We start from the raw sequence: 15,638 nt of genomic DNA on the forward strand, positions 1-15,638 counted from the left end.
GGAACTTGACTTCCAGCTCAGTACCAAACAGTAAGTCTTGACATGGCTTTCCTACACTGATACTTATTCAGCATCTTTATTTGATATAATTGATTCTTCATGCTACGGTCAGGTGCATTTATTAGATAAGTCACTTTAATAACCCTCCTAACTACAGTGTGTACGACTGGATTTCACTTTGAGGTTAACCTTGCAAAGGCTACAAAATAGTGAGAAACCGATCATTTTGTCACAATCCTATGGATATTCATGACAATAAGCCTTAATCGTGGTTTTGAGAGTCTTATGATACCTCTTCAAAACACTCTTTGTGGTTAGTACACAGTTGACTTCAATTGGTTTACACCTATGCTGTTAGTAATCTTTTAGAAAGTTTTAAAGTTAAAACTGTTATCAAATTGTATCTCAATTCATAGTCCATATTGAGGGGGAGAAAAACTGTCAACCTTTCCATTAAGAAAGCAGATGTACGACTGAGGTCAGGAGGAACTTCTTCACCCTAAGGGTTGTGAATCTGTGGAATTCCCTGCCCAGTGAAGTAGTTGAAGCCATCTCGCTGCTTGTGTTTAAGGCAAGGCTAGATACATTTTTGAACAGTAAAGGACTTAAGGGATATAGTATGAGGGCGGGTAGGTGGAGCTTAGTCTCAAAAAGATCAGCTATGATCTTATTAAATGGTGGGGCAGGCTCGAGGGGCTGGTTGGCCCACTCCTGCTCCTAGTTCTTATGTTCTATTAGCTTCCTAGTTATCGTTGCCTTTAAAGGAATAGATGCTGGGAATCAGGTTGTTGTATCTTAAGTATGGTGAAGTCACCATATTCCCAGAAAACTCTATATCTGCTGTCTCAACAGAGAGCGACACTGCTAGTGGTTTAACCTGAGGATCACTACACCTTAGTTAATGGGGGAGTTTGAGAAGGAGGACATCATGTTATCAATAATTGTTTGGAACTACTGATGTTATGCTTTTGTTTTAATTAATGGTTAACTAACACTCAACCGAATGGCCTTCAAAACTAGTGTGAGAATCACAACGCTGGTTTTATTACACCTTGGGGTTTTCTGCCACCTGACAAGTCTGATATGTTGTATAAAACTGCACTATGACACAATGAAGTCTTGACCATGTAAAATGCCTGTTTATTGATATCTGTTTCCCATACTCCAACCTGACCTACCACAGGAATATCATTTGCCATTTGTAGTATCAAAGAAGAAAGAATAGTACAGCAAAGGACCAGGCCCTTAGGTCCACCAAGACTGCAGCCTTTTTAAATTAAAAACCTTTTGCATCGACTGAGTTCATATCCCTCTATTCCCTGCCTATTCATGTATTCGTCAAGATAATGTTGCTACTGTATCTGCTTCTGCCATCTCCTCTTGCAGCGCATTCCAAGCATATTCCACCCTCTGTATTTTAAATAAAACTGTGACACTCACATTTCATTTAAACTTTTCCCCCTTTTACTTTAAACCTATGACCCCTAGTAATTGACATTTCTACCGTGAGAAAGAGACTCTGACTATCCATCTATCCATGCCTCTCATAGTTTTGTAAATTTCTATCAGGCCGCCCCTACCCCCCACTCCCCCCAAAAGTCTCCAATGTTCAAGTGAAAACAAATAAAGTTTGTCCAATCTCTCCTCATATCTAATACCCTCCAAACCAGGCAACATCTTGGTAAACCTTGTCTGTACTCCGTCCAAAGCCTCCATATCCTTCTGGTAGTGTGGCAACCAGAATTATATGCAATATGTGGTTTAACTGAAGTTATATGCAGCTGCAATGTGACTTGCAAATTTTTGTACTCTCTGCCCCGAATGATGATGGCAAGAATGACATGTGCCTTCTTGACCACCTTATCCACTTAAATTGCCACTTTCAGGGACATGTGGACCTGAATGCTTAGCTCTCTCTATATGTTAATTGTTCAAAGGGTTCTGCCCTTTACTGTTTACTTCCCTCCTACCATAGTTCTTCCAAAATGCATCACCTTGCAACTCTCGAGATTAAATTTCCTTTGCCATTTCTCTGTCCCAGATGCTGGTCTTCAATTTATCCTGTTTCTTAAAAAAAAACTTTACGAACTATGATCTAAAAAAAACAAATAAAATGCACCATTTCCCCTCTGCACTGAATTCTCACACTGCCTCCAAAGTCCCCGAACTATACACTCACTTGGACTGTGTCTCACTCTGGATGTGATCTCTCCTTCCTCACTATGTAAAGCTTACTGATCCTTATGGGCACTGAGAAAAACTGCCTTCCCAGTCTAGTTGTCCCTGTTCCATTGGTCTGCTGAGATGGTCCTTTTGGCTTTCCAAGACATGCTGTGCCTTAATTCTCCTTCTCCAGATACTTTAACTTGCTAGTTGAAGGTACAGGGAGGTTCACAAATATAATCATAGAATCCCTGCAGTGTGGAAACAGGCCCTTTGGCCCAACAAGTCCACACCAACGCTCAAAGCATCCCTCCCAGAGCCATCCCACTATAGCCCACCTAATCAACACATCCCTGAACACTAAAGGCAATTCAGCATGGCCATTCCACCTAGCCTGCACAACTTTGGACTGTGGGAGGAAACCCACGCAGACATGGGGAGAACGCACAAACTCTACACAGACAGTTGCCCGGGGTGGAATCGAACCCAAGTCCCTGCTGCTGTGAGGTAGCAGTGCTAACCTCTGAGCCACTATGCCACCCATAATTGGCAGTCTTACTGGTTAAGAGGCAAAGCTTACTGTAACCACTGAGGGGGCAAAAGTTGGCTATCTTCTGCTCAGAGTAAAACAAACAAGTCAATTTCACTTAACCAAAGATCAACTCAACTCAAAACAGCATTTCACGTACATATATTTAGATGCATGGAGTACAGCAAACCCCATGGGCTTAATGATCTAATTCTGCTGCAATATTCATGGCTAATCCCAGCAACCACAGAACAGTTGGTTTAACTTTAAGAGTGAGGAAACCTTTGGGAACAATTATGCGGGGTACAATCTGTAGTCACATGGTAAAGGGTGGGTTGATTAGGAAAAATCAGCATGGATTTCTCAAGGGGGAATCTAACTACATTGTTGGAGTTTTTTTTGAAAATGTAGTGAAAAGATTTCTTGAAGGTAATGCTTATGAAGTAGTATACACAGATTCCAGAAGATATTTGGTACTTTGCCTCACAACAGACATATGAAAAAAGTCATGTCATGGTGAAAAAGGGACGGTAGCAACATGGATACTCAGTTGGTCAAATGGTAGAAAATAGAGAGTAATTGACAATGACTTTTTTTGAGGCTGAAGGAAGGTTTGTACTGGAGCTCCCTCAGGGACCCTCATCTTTCCTGATATATATTAATAATAAGGGACTTGTAGTGCAAGGGACAATTTCAGATTTTGTTGGTGACACCAAATTTGGAAGAATTATAAACTGTGGTGAGGATAGTGCAGAACTCCAACAGGTGCCAAATAATGACCAATGCAGAGGAATGTGACATGATGCACTTCAGTTGTAAAAACACTGAAAGAGAATATAAAACAGGGCTGTAATTCGAAAGGAGGTGCACGAGTCGATGAACCTGGTTGTATATGGGTACAGATTATTGACGGTGACACAGTAGGTTGAGAGAGCAGTAGATAAAGCACGTAGTGTTCTTGGCTTTACTAAAAGGGCTTGGAGCACAAAAAGGAGGTGATGTTGAGCTTGTATTAGGCACTTGTTAGACTTCAGCTAGAGTATTAGGTACAGTTGTGGGTGGCACATTAGAGGAACCATGTGAAAGCATCAGAATTGAATGCAGAAATGATTTGCTAGATTGATTCCTGGGATCAGAAGCTTCGGCCGTGAGGATAGATTGAAAAATTTGGGGCTGTTCTTGCAGAGAAGGCAGCTGAGAGATGATCTTTGAGGTTTTACAAATCATGTGTGGACTGGACAGAGTGAAGCTGTTTCTGGTTGTAAAACAAATGAATAAGAATTTTTTTCTGAAGTGATGTACAAACGAAGGGTGATGTGGGGAGAAAAAGCCCTTTCATGCAGTCAGTTTCTATGATTCAGAATGCACTGCCTGGAAATGTGGTGTTTTTTGGATAGAAATTGTGTGGAAGGATAAGGGAAAAAGGCAGGAGACTGGCGCTCAGTAATAGAACTGCTTGTACTATGGGTCAAATGGCCTCCTTCTATACTGTAATAATTGTGAACTCCCAGAGAGAATGGGATTTCAGTTCCTATGGGGAGCGTGTACAATGAACAGTTTAAACTGCATTTACAATATCACACCTTGATTTTGGTAGTCTAAATTTTCTGTTGCTGCGTGAAATGTAATTGTCTTGCACTGAGGCTGAACCAGGTACTTTGCAGTGACTGTTCCATACATAAAAATATCTATTTTAACCACTTCGACAAGATGGAGATAAGTTAGACACGTGGAATAGGAGGGAGGGGTCGGTGAGGAGATGAACTTGCCCTGTTAAAGATAATACTGCGCTGTCATTGCAGATAGTTTGAATCGCCGGTGAAGTTTTGAAGGCTCGGCGATTGTTTAGGACGTCTTTAGCAGTTGGTTTTAGTCTGTAGTGCTTTACTTGAGACTTTGCTGCTGATTGAACTTTGTTCTTGAAGACAGGTTTCAAATTCCTGATAATTATATTTTGCAAATTCGAAATGCTGCATTACAACTATTTTCATTTATCCGCGTAGCTAAAAATGTCGTGCTAACAATTTTCGTAGCTCTTAATTTACTGAAAGGTTTTGGCCTTGGTTAATGTTTTTATTTCATACTAAAGAGTTATTTTTAACAACATAAATTTGTGATGAATCACTTTTTACTGGTAAATACTGTGCAAAACGATTGGGATGCAAACCTCTAGCACTGGAGTAAACGTTTTTTGCAATTTAATGGGGCAAATTTATTTTTGGGTTAAAAACGCTGACGTTTACTTTTAACTAGCCTTGAAATCATGGCATAATACAGCCATGAGTGACAATTTGAAATATTTGTAGAGGTCGGAAGGAAACGATAGTTTTTTCAGTGATTAACAGTTGCAGATTTAGCAACAAAGATGGAACTGGGAAACTGTTAACATCACCTTTCCAAATGTGGTTGGTGCTGGGAATACGGTATTTGCACTTTGATTTTGTAGAAGTGACGATCTCTTAATAATGTTTTGCAAATTCAAGATCATTCATTAAAAGAGAAATCTGTATCGCAAATCATCCTGCGATTGAAACATTTCCTTCAGTGAAGGTAAGGAACACAACATGCTCTTTATGCATCGGATGCAGATCTACTTGCAAATATACAAATTGCAATGCCTGAAGAATTAAACTACAACTTTGCAAAACTATGTGGAAATGTGAAGTTCTTAATGACAATGCTTTGGCGTGGTCAAAATTCAAAATTTTTGCTGCATCTTGCACTTGCATATTGTTTAGTAACGAAGGCATCATTGCAATCTGCACAGCGGGTATAAGATGCAGAAGAAAGCCTCTGTTAATGCGTCTATATTCTCTCTACTCCTACCGTGGTTTCCTTCTGTTTAGTGAATGGCCCTGGATATGCAGGAGCCTAGTTCGTGTGTCAATCATTCCTTTCAACTTCTGGTTGTTGCAAGTATGCCTTTTACTTATCACATGTTCTAGTTTAACCAGTTTTTGTTTTTTTTTCCACACAATTTACAGAAAACAGAAAAACCTCCAGGAATTGGATCTTCCTGCTCACTGCCTGTCTTGGTGGAGGAGGACCACACAGTGGGAATAGCGAAGGAATCATTCTAGGTAAAGTTGTCATTCTGCAGCCCTCTAGGATTTCCATCAGCTGATGATTGAAGCAGTGAGCACACCTCAGTGGCTGTGGACTAGGGGCGCTCTGTTACTCTAGAACTCCAGGTTTGGAGAGGGCTTAAGAGGGAGGAGATGGCAGTGGTGAGAATGTGGAGTCTCAGTGTCCTGCTGCCACTCCCCTTGTAAGTCGATTCTGTTTGGCCAGTGGGTGAAATCAAATTTTTTTAATGTTTGAACAGCTTTCTACTACCCTAAAAGCAGACAGCCGTGTACTATGTTATATGAGTGATCCATGCAGCTGCTCAACATGTTGTGTGAGCTCTCTTCTTTTGCTCACTACAGCATAGACTTGTTGCCACCATCACCTTTCAGAGTAGGGATCTACAGGGCCTACCTGGTCTGGTGCGATGGAGTAAAATCACGTGGCAGTCTGACTAGACCCATACACTTTTTTCTTAATTGAGACATAGTTTATTGCATCAGAGCTTCTAGGTGTTAGTTACATTCAAACAATAGATGTTGTTACCGAGGCTAGGAGGAAGACACAAATGGTAGTCTTAGTCCTTCAAAAGCTGTACTCCCCCGAGCCTATATGCCAGCATTGTAATAGGTGATGCTTACGACACTTCTCAGACCCTCAAACATTTGATCAACATCTACTCTGTCCCAAGCTCCTCCCTTTCATAAATACTTATACATTTGTGTTTAGAATTATTGCTGATTTTACAGGTTCACGTAGTCTGGAGGCTTCATCATTCTTCCAGGTTGTGTGGTCAAAGTGGAGGATTCCAGCATTTCTCTGGATGATTCCTGCTCATTACAACCTAAATACATGACTTTTATTTCCTTGATGGCTGAAATGAATTTGAATTAAATTAAACTGAATGAACCTGGCTGCTATCAGCTGAAAAAAACTCAATTCCAGTATTAGCCATGTTTCAGTAAATGACTCCTGCTATTTCAGCTATATAGGATGAATTGTGTTTCTTTCAGGGTCTTTTTATGTAGATAATTCCTGCTGACTGCAGCTCCACATAATAATTCTCGTTGCTTTCATAGCTTTTTTTCCTGAATGAATCCTGCTGTTTATGCTTCTCAGTAAATGCTTCCTGTATTTATGATGGTTTAGGTAATGGATCTCCCACCTTTTTTACTGCCTCAACAGTCTCTTAACTTTACTCTTCTATTAAACTGCTGACTTGGCCCTTTGCTTTAATTCTGTCCTTGTGTTGTTCATAAGTTTGTAACTTGACACAAGTACATTTTTATTGTGGCTCTTGATCTATCTTACTGTCGCTGAACGTGGACTGCAGTGGTTTTAAGAAGGTAGGTCACTGCCACCTTCTCAAGAGCAATTAAGGATGGGCAATAAAAGCTGGCCCAGCCAGCAACACCCACATCTCAAGAGGGAATCGAGGAAAGTCTTGTTCACTGTGCTGTTGATATTCAGTGTGGCTTGTAAGTACTTTTGTTGACATTTTGCCTTCCCAGCTTTTAGAACATAGAACATAGAAAAGTACAGCACAAAACAGGCCCTTCAGCCCACAATGTTGTGCCGACCATTGATCCTCATGTATGCACCCTCAAATTTCTGTGACCATATGCATGTCCAGCAGTCTCTTAAATGTCCCCAGTGACCTTGCTTCCACAACTGCTGCTGGCAACGCATTCCATGCTCTCACAACTCTCTGTGTAAAGAACCCGCCTCTGACATCCCCTCTATACTCTCCTCCACCCAGCTTAAAACTATGACCCCTCGTGTTAGCCTTTTCTGCCCTGGGAAAGTCTCTTTTTTAAAGCTTTCCCTTGCCTGGGGATTTCATTTCTACTCATGGAGTCGACAGCATATGGGTATCCAGATCATTGGCCCTGGATACAATCTGTAACTGTTTTGGATTGACTACTATTCCAGGTCTGTGGAATTCCGAACACTCCCTGCTGCTGGGTTTGAGGAGCTTGATCCAGTTGCCTGTGCCTCAAGTTTCTCATTTGTAGTGTTTTTGTCAGTTCTTCTAGTTGCTCACTGCCTGCACAAGCAGCGTTCTTAAAGTTGGTTCTGAAGAAATATTTGACTCTGACCAATGCTAGCGTTGTGGGAGGTGACTACTTGTCACTATGTGTGAGTGATCCATTCTGTTGGTCATTGTGTTGTCTGAGCAGTTTGTACCACTGCTGCCACAAGGTAGGATTTATCGAGCCTTTTTGATCTATTGAGGTACAGCAAAACCAGCTGGAAGCCTAATGAGGAGAGGCTTTTGCCTTAAACAGGTTGTAGCTTATTCCATGATAGCAGCTAGATACAAATCACACTGATATCATAGACTTTCTGACTGAGACTGAGAAAGGACAGATGTTAGGTCTCACTCCTTGAAGATCCTAAGCTATTCTCCCAACAGGTCCACATGAGGGTGATGCTTAAGACATTTCTCAACATTAATCCTCTCAGACAGTTGCATCCTTTTATAACATTTTGTTGTTATGATTAACCGATCAGATTTGCAGCCATCCACCTGGAGCACATTTCCACAGGCGAATTATACCCAAAATTGGCCGAGTGTCAATTTTGGGGAGTTTCCTGGAGGATCTCTGTCTGTGAGCTCCAGTGTGTTTGCTCACCCGGTTTCATGCTCCTCACATCTTGTTTGCACCATGTCTGCATGGTGCCACTCCCATTCTGCATCGTGCACACCAGCGGCAGAGGGAATCACTGTGGCCAGCTGGGATTCCTGTCACTGATGCCATTTTTAAGAGGGAATCGAGGAAAGTCTTGTTCACTGTGCTGTTGATATTCAGTGTGGCTTGTAAGCACTTTTGACATTTTGCCTTCCCAGCTTTTAAAACACCATTTTTTAAAGCTTTCCCTGTGTACCATTGGCAGTCAGGAAGAGCCCTTCACAGTGAACTGAGAAAGGAAAGCTGCAGAAGGCATGTAAATAGCATGGATGCCATTTCATTGCAAATATATTCCCAGATTCAAAAACATACTGCTATTCTGTATCATTAGCTGCCTGAATATTAGTAACTGCAGCTACAAGAATTGAGCAACACACACTACTAGTCATTAGTGTCTGGACCTCTGTCTAAGAGAGTGTCACTCTCTCCCTCACACCCCGTATACTATACCTTCGTGTCATTATTAAAAGCAAGAGCATCACATGTTGGAAAATCTTCAAACTGTTGAAGACAAAAACGAAGGAGAAAACAAACAAAAATGCTACTCAGAGATAGTAGGAACTGCAGATGCTGGAGAATCTGAGATAACAAGGTGTAGAGCTGGATGAACGCAGCAGGCCAAGCAGCATCAGAGGAGCAGGAAAGAAGTGTCTAGACCAGAAATGTCAGCTTTCCCAAACAAAAAAGCTACATTTGTTTCTGGGAACAACTAGGGGCTGCGCCATATTTACATTCAATGAACAGTTAGTGACCACAAAACCGTGAATTTTAAGATACTGATGGATAGGGATTACAGCTATGTTCGGCTGAATCTGTTAAACTGGGGGGAAAAGAACTACAACAATATTAGGAAAGAACTGGAGAATGTTGACTAGAGGCAGCTGTTTGAGGGTAAATCCATATCAGACGTGGGAGCATTTCAAAAGGAAGTTGATAAGCATTCAGAGGCAGCATGTTCCTGCAAAAATGAAGGGCAGGTATAGCAAATTATGTGAACCTTGGATGACCAGGAAAGTTAGAACCTTGGTCAAAATGTAAAAGGCAGCGTACTTAAGGTCTAGGAGGATGGGAACTGACAAAGCCCTTGAAGTATAAAAGGAAAGTAGGAAAGAACTTAAACAAGGAACTAGAAGCGCTAGAAGGGGTCATGAACAGTTGCCAACAAACAGGATAAGAAAGAATCCCAAAATTTGTTGTACATTTATAGAAAACAAGATCATAGTCAGGGAAGGGGTTGGCCCACTCAAGGACAAAGGAGGGAATCCATGTGTAGAGCTAGAAGAGGTACATGAAGCCCTAAATGAATAGTTTGTGTTGGTATTCACCAAACAAGGAATTGTTGAAGGATAATCTCAGGAAAGGGAGTGTTGAATTTCTAAGCCAAGTTACTATTAAAAAGGAAGAAATGTTGGGCTCATTAAAAAGTCCTGATGGAATCTATCCCAGAATATTGACGGAGGTGAGAGAACAAATTGCTGGAGATGGACAGCCATCTTTGTTTCTTCTTTGGCTACAGGTGAGATTCCAGAGGACTGGAGAATAACCAGTGTTGTCCCATTGTTAACGAAGAGTGGCAAGGATAATGTAGAAGATTATAGGCTTGTGAGCCTCACGCCGGTGGTGGGGAAATTATTGGAAAAGATTGTCAGGGACAAGATCTGTATGCATTTAGAAGCAAATGGTCTTATTAGCAATAGACAGCATGGTTCCGTGTGGGGGAGTTCATGCCTTACTAACTTGATCGAGCTTTTTTAGGAGGGGAAAGCGGTTGATGTCTACATGGACTTCAGTAAAGGCTTTGACAAGGGTCCTGATGACAGTCTGGCACAAAAGATGAAGTCACATGGTATTAGGGATGAGCTGGCAAGATGGGTACTGAACTAGCTTAGTCATAGGAGACAGTAACAATGGAAGGATGCTTTTCAGAGTGTACCGTTGTGTCCAGTGTTCCACAGGGATCAGTGCTGGGACCTCTACTTTTCATCATCTACATAAATGATTTGGAGGAAAATGTAGCTTCCAATTAGGAAGCTTGTGGACAATACAAAGATTGGTGGAGTTGCGGATAGTGAGGAGGATTGTTGGAGGATACAGTAGGATATAGATCAGTTGGAGGTGTGGGCAGAAAAATGGCAGATGAAGTTTAATCTGATCAAATGTGAGGCGAGGCATTTTGGAAGGCCAAGTACAGGTAGAAATTATAGAATGAATAGAAGAACTCTTCAGAGTACTAATATGCAGAGGGATCTGGGTGTGCAGGTCCATAGATCACAGAACGTGGCAGCGCAGGCAGATAACAGTAAAAAAGGCTTATACCATGCTTGCCTTTATTGGAATGGGCGTTGAGTTTAAGGATTGGCAAGTTATGCTGCAGCTTTATAGAACTTCGGTGAGGTCACACTTGGAATATTGTATACCATTCTAGTTACAACACTACCAGAAGGAAGTGAATGCTTTGGAGAGGGTACAGTAAAGGTTTAGCAGGATGTTGCCTGGTATGGGGGGATTTTAGCTATGAAGTAAAGTTGGATAGACTGCGGTTTCACTGGAAGGCATGAGGTTGAGGAGTGACCTGATAGAAGTTTGTAAGATTACGAATAGCGAAGATAGAGTGGAAAGTAAGAGGCTTTTTCCCAGCATGGCGGAGGCGGGGGGGGGGGTGCAGCAATTATGAGGGAACTCAGGGTCAACGTGCGGGGAGAGTGTGTGAGGCATATTTTTCACATAAAGTGTGGTGAGTGCCTGGAACATGCTGCTGGAGGAAGTAGTGGAAACAGACATAATAGCAGCATTCAGGAAACTCCAGGGTGAATACATGAACAGGAAGGAAGTAGAGGGGTACAGATCCTGTAAGTGAAGACGATTTTAGCACCAAAGGGCAAAATGTGTGGGCACAGGCTTGGAGGACTGAAGGGTCTGTACCTGTGCTGTTTCATTCTTTAAATGACCGCTTCAGCCAGCTCAGTGCTATTGGAACCTGGTGTCACTAAAGTCCTCTCTGGCTTGTTGTGATGGATGCTATGTTGCCCCTCTGTTATAGGGTGGTTGTAACTGTCAATGATTCTCCCCCCACAGTAACATATGCTGTGATACACTGTCGTCCCTCCCACCATAGATGTTGAGTTACCCCCTTCACAACTATTCTCTGCTGTGCATCCTGTCTCCAGTTCCCACTATTGACTTCCCACCACGGCAGTGCCCCCTAGATTTTCAGTGAGCAGACCCTATGGACTGACCCCACTCCACCCCCAGAAGGACAGCTTCCACTGATGAGTGAGTGACGAGACAGCTGACTGATCTCTGTGCAGCTCCCTGACCGACTTAATACTAATCCCTTGCTGGGTTGTACTGCAGGAATGCCTGTGGCCCACTCCTCAGACTAATAGTAACAGAACCCCTGACCCCCTCCCGGAGAGAGATCAGACGCTGCCCTTAACTGAACCATGACAGCACCCCTACGTGATGGCAGTGCCCGTTGGCCTCACGGAGCACTTAGGCCCTGAGACATGGCTGTTTGACTGAGTTACCTGCGCTAAGTTTTCTGTGTGAGTTGCTGATACATGGTCGTGGGTGTGACATTGATACAGCACAGTAATGCACAGCAACATGTCTTCTCCCCTAGTAATCACTGCTGACAGTCATGGCAACTGTCAAGCCTTGTGTTTGTATTAAGTAGCAAAGCCAAATAGAAATACTATGGAAACCGAAAGAACCACAGATGCTGTAAATCAGCAACAAATACAGAAGTTGCTGGAAAAGCTAGAAATACTATGAGCCTGGAGCAGATAGGTGGGTCTGTCCCACCCATCTGCTCCTCCCACCTCACTGACCAATCCCAACCACTCCCTACTTGCACTCACTTAAATAAAGAGAGGAGGGGTGGGGCTCGAAGGTAGGTGGAATGGTCATTCCACCTACCTTCTCGAGCCCCACCCCTCCTCTCTTTATTTATTTCTGAGCTCCCTTCCCCCCCATTTCTGAAGAAGGGTCCCGAAAAAGAGTCTACAAAATCATGAGAGGTATAGACAGGGTGGATAGCAAGAAGCTTTCTCCCCCAGAGTGGAGGACTCAATTACTAGGGATCAGGATTTCAAGGTGAGGGGGGAAAGGTTTATGGGAGATATGCGTCGAAAGTTCTTTGTGCAGAGGGTAGTGGGTGCCTGGAAAGCATTGCCAGCGGAGGTGGTACAGGCACGCATGATAGCACCATTTAAGATGTATCTAGATAGATACGTGAATGGGCAGGGAGCAGAGGGATACGGATCCTTGGAAAATAGGCAACAGGTTTGGGTAGGCAACAGGCTTGGAGGGCCGAAGGGCCTGTTCCTGTGCTGTAATTTTCTTTGTTCTTTAACCCGAAAAGTCAGCTTTCCTGCTCCACTGATGCTGTCTGATCTGCTGTATTCTTCCAGCTCCATACTGTGTTATCTCTGACTCCAGCACCTGCAGTTCTTACTGTCTCTGAATACTATGAGCCTGTTGGTGCTGAAGGATATGCAAAGTGTGAAAACAACAAGGCGAGGCTGCATCCCCGATATACCATACAGCTTTGGGTGGGTTTGAGGGCCGATCCCTATGCACAAAGCATCCTGGTAGCATACAAAGTAAGGTGTTGATACTGTTCAAAGTTTATTATTGAAGGAGAGAAAAGTATTTGGATTGAGTGATGGGCCTGGTGAACATCGAATGCTAACGTCCGTGGGTGGGATGTGCAGACAGTCTTTGCCCAACGAGCATGCCCTGAGATGTTGGGGAATACTGCCCAAGGTAAAGGGCCAGAGGAACAGTTAGTGAGTTGGAGCTACCAGTTATCCTCGAAGACTGGGTATGAAAGGCCTTGTTACAGAGACTGAGGAAGACATGATGTTTTACTCCTTTGAGATCCTAACTGTCCCACCAAGCCCAGAGGTCATCGTCGTAATGGATGGTGCTTAAGGAATTTCTCAGAACCTTGTATCCACTTTGCTGTTACGATCCCCCAATCAAGTTTGCAATCATCCATTGGTGGCAGATCTTCACAGCTGTAACGTACCAAAACATGTCAAATTTTGGGAGTTCCATGGGGCACTAGGCACCTGCTCTGACTTTCACATCAGGAGTTATTGCCATCTCTATCACCTGGGAGAATAGCAAATTGCACATAAATAAGACGTAAGTGAATGCAAATAGGCTTCTCATTACTCACCAGTAACATTTTCATCTCACCTTTCAAACCTCGGATGGAAAAGCAGACAACTTTTCCTCAACGTTATTTTTCGACCTCGCCATATTTTCCTAGCTGATTTGCCAACTCCCACCTTGTTCAGGGGCTGGGAAGGTTCAGGTCCCTGTCTCCCTTCTGAGTCCTGTCAGGCAGTGTTAATGAACTCAGAGCAATCTAACTGAGTCAGTGATAGTAGGAACTGCTGATGCTGGAGTCTGGATAACAAGGTGTGGAGCTGGATGAACACAGCAGGCCAAGCAGCATCAGAGGAGCAGGAAACTCGACATTTTGGGACTGGACCCTTCTTCAGAAAAGGGTCCCAACCAGAAAAGTCAGCTTTCCTGCTCTCTGCTGCTGCCTGGCCTACTGCATTGATCCAGCTCCAAACCTGCTAACTGTGTTTATGCTGGAAGCCATATGTGGGCAAAGAGTTAACCTTGCTTGGATTCCAAGGGAAGGCTAAAGTTCAACAATCAGTATTATTGGAATAATTGCCCAACCACTCCCTTTAGCAGAGATAGGAACTGCAGATGCTGGAAAATCTGATATAACAAGGTGCAGAGCTGGATGAACACAGCAGGCCAAGCAGCATCAGAGGAGCAGGAAAGTTGACATTTCTGGCCTAGACCTTTCTTTGAAACATCAGCCTTCCTGCTCCACTGATGCTGCTGGGCCTGCTGTGTTCATCCAGCTGTACACCTTGTTATCTCACTCCCTTAGAAGTTGAATAACTTCAGTAACCACCTTTCTCTATTTCCAGTCAATGCACTGGGCGAGATGCATTATGCTGAATTTTTATTTTGGCAGCACTTTGATCGTATGATAGCCCCAGTTCCTGATGGAAATCAATTCCAGGCAACTCTTATGAAATTGTAACCTTTTCAGTCCTTTGCAAAAATTTTCCTTTCCCTGGGTTTTACCTGAGGTGTTTGCAGTCATTATCTTTATTTTCAAATCTGCAACTTCCTTTTCTTTTGACCACATTTCACATTGGAAATGCCTGTCAGTATTCTTGCTGTTTGGAGAAGACCGGGGGAGTGAAGGAATGTCTGACTGTGCCTGAAGCAGCCAAGCTGTCACGCAGCAGTGCCCACGGACTGGAACACACAGAGCAACATAAATTTCCATTTGCCTGAGGCCTTGTGTCTGCAGAGATCTTAATCCACCAGAACAGTTGTCATGGAGCTAGGCCACATGCTGGGAGCAGCCCTGCAGCTAAGCTCCATCAGAGTCAGTCACTACGGGTAGCTGTTAAACTTGTCACATTAAGGATGTTTCAGGGTGACTTTGGGAAAATGGCGAACATTTGCTAATCAGCAATTCCTAGATGTGTGAAGCAGTTTATAGATGTATCATTTCCTAATTCCTCGCAGTTCATTGTCTCCTCCGTCGGTACCAGTCAGTAATGTCATGAAGTCCTGCAATGTTATATCTCGCCCAGTTTAATTTAAGTGCTGTTTCACAAAGTTATTTTGTTGCCAGTTGTACGGGTGACCTTCTTGCGTTACATTGCCTGTATTGTCAGTGGACAAATCACTAATTTTAGGAGACAGAGGGAACAGAAAACTTCCTTTCACTTCTGAGATTTGAGATCCAGGTAGAGATTTGGGACGGTCAGGATGGAGAGAATTATCCCTGATGCCACCCACTTCTTTCTGCCTGAACTTCTCTTTCAGTCTCATTTTCATTGATTGTCAGTGGCAACAGTGTAAACCCAGTATTCAGGTTTGTTAGGTGAAATAAATTTAAGCTGACAAGCTTCTTCAGTTTCTGCTGTGAGTGAAAGTATGCTTTTGTTTGCTTTTCTCCTGACTGCTGAAGATTCACCTTGATTGTGACTAATGAATATAGGGAGGAGGATTCTCGTTGCAATTGACTGCAAAGCATTGCCCAGAGGCTTTCCTTTGTCAAAAAAAAACCCACAACATTTATACCGTATGCTACATTTAGATCTACAGCTATCTTTCACTGTGCATCCCACTCT

This window comes from Stegostoma tigrinum, chromosome 31, assembly GCF_030684315.1.
Source record: "Stegostoma tigrinum isolate sSteTig4 chromosome 31, sSteTig4.hap1, whole genome shotgun sequence".
NCBI lineage: Eukaryota > Metazoa > Chordata > Chondrichthyes > Orectolobiformes > Stegostomatidae > Stegostoma > Stegostoma tigrinum.